Source organism: Cyprinodon variegatus, unplaced genomic scaffold (assembly GCF_000732505.1).
Source record: "Cyprinodon variegatus isolate N-32 unplaced genomic scaffold, C_variegatus-1.0 Scaffold30, whole genome shotgun sequence".
Lineage (NCBI taxonomy): Eukaryota > Metazoa > Chordata > Actinopteri > Cyprinodontiformes > Cyprinodontidae > Cyprinodon > Cyprinodon variegatus.
This window is the reverse complement of record NW_015150483.1, coordinates 1,598,160-1,604,878: the sequence shown is the minus strand read 5'-3', so window position 1 is coordinate 1,604,878 and position 6,719 is coordinate 1,598,160. Positions and strand designations below refer to the sequence as shown.

Genomic DNA, 6,719 nt, shown 5'->3' with positions numbered 1-6,719 from the left:
AAATCCATCTGGCGGAGTCAGGTTAGCAGGTCCCTGCTTTAAAGGGAAATTATGGTCATAGAGATGGTATATAAACATGTATGTATCACTGTTGGTAAAACCTTACGTTGAAGTTTAAATGTCTCAGGTAAAATTCTTACTTTCTGCAAATCCATCCTTTAATGATTGTTTAAAACAGCCCAAACAGAAAGATGAGCAGAAGTTATACTATCTGTTCTGTTTGTTTTTGACCGTTGTATTCCGACAAAGACAACCTTCCAGAGTGAATTTTTATTTAAAAGAAAAATATGAAATTTCATCAGCATGTCTGTTCATGTCTAAGGGCTGTTGAAAAAGGGTTGGTGCTGGTTTAACCAAACAGAAACTGATGTCAACATGGGCGACTGGGTCTCAGTGGGTAGAGTAGTCATCATGCAATCGGAAGGTTGTGGGTTTGATTTACCTTCTCCCTGTCACGAATCAGTATGAATCAGTGCCAACAATTAAAATGATCACTTTGCCCACACTTGGAATGAGGAATAAGTGTGGTAATGAAAAAAGTAGGACACCCAAGAAGAGCCTATGTGTTTTCTTAACATTTAAACATTAAATCCAACAAATTTCACTTAAAGAAAATACAATTTAAAACTGCTAAAAGTGATTCAAAAATAAAAATACAGGTGAGGAATTAATTAGGACAACCCAACATTTATTCCCAAAGGGAATACACATAGACGGGTCACATCAGTAGTACATGATGCATGATTATCATTCAGCATTTAACTGAGTGTTGGCCTTTATAAATCTTAGAAATGTATTTGAAGTGACCCTGACTGTTAAAAGAGATTGAACACCATGGGGAAATCTAAAAATCTCTCTGAGTTAATTAGCAAGTGTGTCTGCTTAGAGATTTAAGGAGAGAACTCAAAATCATCCCTTCTGTGTGTGAGTCTTTTCGTCTGCGCCCCCTAATCAGGGATTGCCAAAACCACTCATTAAAGCTTGCACTCAGACTTGGTAGAGTTTTTTGCCCTTCCTGATGCACTTAAGTCCTAAACCCTTGTCCCGTGAATCAAGGTTTACTTACTCAGCGATTTTACAGCAGAAAGGTAGTCTACATGTAGGCGCCAATCAAAACAACAGCTAGATTTCTCAGGTTAGGCTATCAAAGCAAGTATTTCGGTCTTTTTACTACATAGCATAGAACTTGAAGTAGCATGCCTTGGAGATGCTTTACTCCAGCGGGACCTGGCCAGCTTACCATAGAATCCACTATGAATCATACTTTATATTAGAGGGCGCTTGAGAAAAAAAAAGAGAGAGAGCATCTGTAAAAAATTAAAGCTGAAAGGGAAACTGGGCCTTGCAACATAACAATGACCCAAAACATACCAGTAAATCTGCTACAGACTGGTAGAAATGGAAATTCCTGGGCTGTGTCACAGCATAGATCCTGATCTCATTGAAATGTCCTTAAATCGAGCATAAAATGTGGGAAACCCTTCAAGCATATTACAGTTGTAGTGTGAGAGTGGGGCAAACTTATCTCAGGCTGATGTCTAACTCTTTAGTAATTCATAATATTTTACTACAAATTTGATGGTTGTTGTTTTTTTCTTAAATTAATGATTATTCTAAGAACATTCTTTTTGTCACATGACTCTATTTTGAGTTTTCATTAACCAGCACTCCAGTTGTTGATGAAAAAAAAATTTAATGATGTAATTATCTAAAAAAAACTGATAGTTTAATAGTTTGCAGTTTGTTTAATTGTATCAGATTGCTCTGATATAAAAATAATAAATAAATAAAACTGATATTTACAACAGATTTATTTCCATGTAGTTGCTGTTTTAGTTGCTTTAGTTGTTTTAGGAGGGGGGAGGGAGTAAAGTAACAATGTCAACATTGTGGTTGGTTTCTTATGGCATCCACAGAGTAGGGGAATATGTATTATAATGGAATTTATCAGTTATCAACCATAATTGTAATGTTATTATTAGTAATTGATAATGACCAAGACAGCATAATGGTATGAAACTTGAGAACAATTTTGTTAAGTGGCAAAAAGGTGCATATGTATTTAAAAAGTTCTTGTCTACAGGCAAACACTAAAACAAAATTATAAAAGTGTAAAGGTGTTTGGGCTGATTTAAGACAGAATATTTATATAATCTAAATAAGTCAACTATCTCTGTTTTTTACGTTTAAATAAAGACAGTGAATGGCCAAATGGTCCAAATGCTATGAAAAGGCTGAGCTTAGATTTTTTGCTGGGAAGGAATAATTAATCCTCATCCAAATAACACATGTCTTTAGACAGCAGGGGAAACTGCAGAACCGGACGAAATCCCCAAAATGTAACAGTGGAAGTTGTTACTACTGGACTGATATTTAAGCCAAAGATATCCTTTTTATAAGAGTAGACAGCTAACCACCGTAGCACCATGTTGATTCCTAGATTTGTTTTCTTTCATATGCTAACAGAAAAAAACTAAGATTAAAATATCTCTAAAACAAGCCGAACAGTAACAAGCAAAAAAGAGTAAAACAACTTTATGGGGTTGTTTGTGCTTATTCTTAGAAACCATGTTTTCTTTTTCCTCAGATGATTGGTAGTTATTTAATTTGGTTTCTCTAAAACTAGTGCAATGCAAAATTAATAAATGCTTCTTTGGATAGAAATAATGAAAGATAGTTAAAATGAAAACTAAAGAAAACTAAACTACTGGGCTCCAACAATGTATTAAAATGTGGCATATAACATTACCATATCTATAAAAGTATTTGCGCAGGATTTCAAACTTAACGCATCTAAACTTTAACCTGTATTAAGGGTGTAAATAGATTTATTCCAAACAGTAGACAGAGTCAATTCAAATCTTAGCACGGTTCAATGTGCCCCATGTGTCTCAGGAAACTTGCCAGTTTTCCAAATCTGTCTAACAGACTTTCTCTCTTAAACAATATTTTATAGTCAAAATTGTGGGCAAATTAGTCTCATAATTATATAAAGTATTACATTGTTGTGCAATATACAGGGATAACCAATCTATTACGCAATTTTTATTCAAAGGTGTCTGCCTTTTATCAAAAGGAGGTAGAAAGATGGAGTAGGGGGAGGCTGAAAAGGAATTTGTGCTAAAGTCAATGATTTTTTTTTGTTGCTTCTAAGCTTGTTTATACTGAGGACTTGGTTCAACGTCATTGACACAGTGCAGTCATCTAAAATCTCTCAGACAGATACAACAACCCTTATATGGTTAAAGTGATTATGTTGCATTGTGTTTTCACACGACTAATTGGAGTTTAAGCAGTTAAATCTGAGGCTGTGTCCACACGGACCCGCTGCTTTGAGAGTTTGTAAACGATCATGTTTTAAACTGGATCCTATTGTGGAAACATTTCTAAGCACCCTTTTTGTGTTTCAGTCGGTACAGGAAAGCTTTGTCTTTTCTGAAACTATGAAGACATGGCTCCATCTCTCTGTAGACTGCATGTGTCTAACTCTTAAAAATAACAACAAAAATCCCCCCCCAGCTGTCTCAATCAAGCTAAGAAACAATAGGGATTGGTAGTAGCATTCTCAGATTCTTCCTCTACATGGTATGACCTATGCCAACCCCCACAAACGTAAGTTCAGTAAGTGTTTTTCACTGATCCACACCATATTAATTTGTTTACTTCACATATGATTTCTGTGCATGCCTGCTGTTTATTGCAGGTTTCTGTAACAGTGTTAGAGCGCCACTAATGGGCCTGGCATACCTATTACAGCATTTCCTTAGCGGTGCTGTATAATCCCTTGTGGACTCACATTTGTTTCTTAGTCATTTATGAAAAATGTACTTTCTGCAACCTTGAGTGGATGCAGTCTTCATCAAACTATATAACTGGTGTCTGTGGGAGTAAACTGGACTGACATGAACTATATTAGATTCATATAATTGGTGCATCAGACTCCAGTGTGTTTTAGGTGATTTGTTTTTGGAGTTTTTTAAATCAAACTTAATTTAACTGAGTCGATTACAACCACAGGACAAATGTGCAATCTGCCAACAAAAAGAAATCGATCTTATTTAGGAGACACAAATTAATTGAGCTACATTTACAGTTTATCTGCTTCACAAAGCCTCAATTTCTTTTACGTAACACACCGAAACATAATAACAAATAATTGTAAAGCGGAGAACAATTTGAGAATGATGTTCAGCCTCCGACCCAGTCTTAAATCATTTGTAATGTCTGTCCGATTCTCTTCATGACAGCCCAGTCTTAGCTCTACATATCATTTCATCAACCACAGATTTATGGATGTATTTTGTTTGTCCACCATAGCCTGTAAATGTATAATCTCAGAACCCTAAATAAACTGTATCATGTCTGAAATTTTAGCGTCACACATTAAAATGAAAGATAATCAGGGTCCAGCTGCGCCGGAAGCCATGAGGTTTATTTTTCTCTTCTTTCCTGCCTTGACATACAACTGCAGGCAGGTTTAACAGTGCAATGTGGGCCCCTGATGATATACAACCTCAGCAGGCCCAACCCCCCCACACCCCCCAATCTACCCCATTTAGGAGCCTATAATGACATATGTGGCTGAACTAAAAAGCAGCGCTAAAACCTATCCTGCTAAAGTACAAAAGTGAGTTTAAAAGTGATCATAGATATAATTCTGATTCTACTTGAACTAATTGGATATTATTTAACATGGTGAATAAAAGTCTAAATCTTAACTTTCAGGCGGTCTGTGCTCTCCCTTCTTTTCCTGCCTCTCTAAATCTGAAAATTATCTTTAATCCAATCTGCACTCTAAGAATGGATTGGTTGGAAAAACATCCACTCTAGAAGGTGAAACCAACTTTGGTTAGATTCACCGATATATTGGTGAGAAACTGACCAAGGATCAACCAATTAAATCAACTAATAAAAATGGTAACTGATGGTATACTACTCTGGCTATTTGGCTGTAGTAAATTGCTGTGTGTAATAGTTATGGAACTTGAGAACAATTATAAGGATGTGTACATGTACAGGATGCAAATCTTGGCTTTCATCTTACATTAGTATTAAGTATTAACAAATTCCAGAAATCATTAGTAGGGACATTGGGATTGGATGCAGAATTTAGCCTTATTTCGCCTTTCCATGTCCTGGCTTTCAATGTTGTCATCAACCAAAATTTTAGTCAAACTGACCAATTTATGTTGGATTTTCCCTTTTACCAATTTAGATGGGTTAAAACAGTACCAAATTAGATTGGTTTGTTTTAACCAAAAGTTTGGTTGGACACATAACTACCAACCAGATTGGTCAAATCCAGCCAATTTTTTGGTTGCATTTACCAAACTGTTTTTAGAGTGTGAGACAAACGCTTCTTCTGCTTGTAATTATAAAGGTACATGAGGCAGGATTAGCTCCAAACAAAAGAAAAGCATGATCTGGAAAGCTTCTGTCACAATGAAGCAGTGAACGGACTCATCCTGAAGGTTCTTAGATCAAAGCCTTTATGTTTTTATTTTTTTCCTGTTATCTCCCGATTCTTTCTGTTAAGGAAATGATTACGTTGCGCGTAATATGCAACATCACGCGTAATCGGAAAGAAATAACTATACAGAAACGGATTTGAGCCAGAAAACTGTTTCTGCTGTAAAATCATGACAAGAGATTATTTTTATAGCTGCACAATAACCCAATATTAATCCCACCAGTGCTTTACGATTGAAAGGAAGCGCAACATCCCGTCCTTCCAAAAACACTAAAAATATCCAGACAGAAAAAGACACCAGACTACAATGATCTTTAAAAAAAAAAACTAAAATAACATGTAATTCAAGACAAAAAAAAAGTTTCCTTTTTTCTACTTCAGACAAAAAAAGCATAACGCTAATACTTCAAATGTTAAACTTTTTGCGCATCCTAATCTGTTTTTTTTTTTTTTTTTGCCCTAATCTCCAGGGGCATTTGTGCATGAGAGGATAATCGCCGCAAAACAACGGGGATCCAGAAACAAAGGTCTCAATCAAAGCCCGCTTACGTCCAAATTGTAAGATTAATGAATAAAGCAATACCTTGCAACAGTTTGGAGCGCCTTAGCGTCGAGGAGCCCAGCAACTTGAGACGGGATATATATGCCCCAGAGTGGAATATTGAAATGTGGGGCTTGTGAGGGGAAAAAGGAAAAAAGTGAAGGAATTGCCCGGTTTCAGGGAGGGGAGGGGACACAGAGAGGGGCCGAGGAGGGGGGGGGGGTAGTAAAGGACTGCAGGACAAACCCACATTCCTCAAGACTCCTGGAGTTGTTATAACAAGGGGCCAAGCAGCTAAACCCACTGGCTGACATGGTTTCACTATCATCATCTGGAGAGGGGGGGGCAAAACTCTCCTCCAGGGTAACCCACTGATGTGATAACAGTGGGATAGAGAGCAATCTTCTGCTTATATCATTTACCATCAAAAAATGCAAAATAAGCCCTTTTAAAACATGGTTTATTTAGTCCAGTAGCTGGTTGGATTCGTAATCCTAATTTCACAGTTAAATGTGCTTTCTGCTGTTCAAACAGTCTGTTTACTGTATCAACTTTGCAGAGATTCGTGTGATTGACACATTCTTGTCCTTTATTGCCACAAGAGCTGATGGGTAGCTAACACAGAGACAGTGACCATCTGTGTTGTATACAACTAAGGACAGCTGAGCACATTTCAGATCTTGCTGCAAAGCTAGAAGAGTGAAGAGC

At 36.8% G+C, this 6,719-nt stretch overlaps 1 protein-coding gene across 1 annotated transcript in view; it reads right to left on the bottom strand.

The window, feature by feature from the left end:
- The window catches only part of LOC107100843 (fibrillin-2-like), an 86,918-nt gene extending 80,732 nt beyond the window's left edge, over positions 1 to 6,186 (bottom strand). Inside the window, exon 1 of the mRNA XM_015399498.1 lies at positions 6,054 to 6,186. The gene's annotated coding sequence lies outside the window, so the exon portion shown is untranslated. The remainder of the gene's footprint in view (positions 1 to 6,053) is intronic.
- Positions 6,187 to 6,719: the final 533 nt, after the last annotated feature.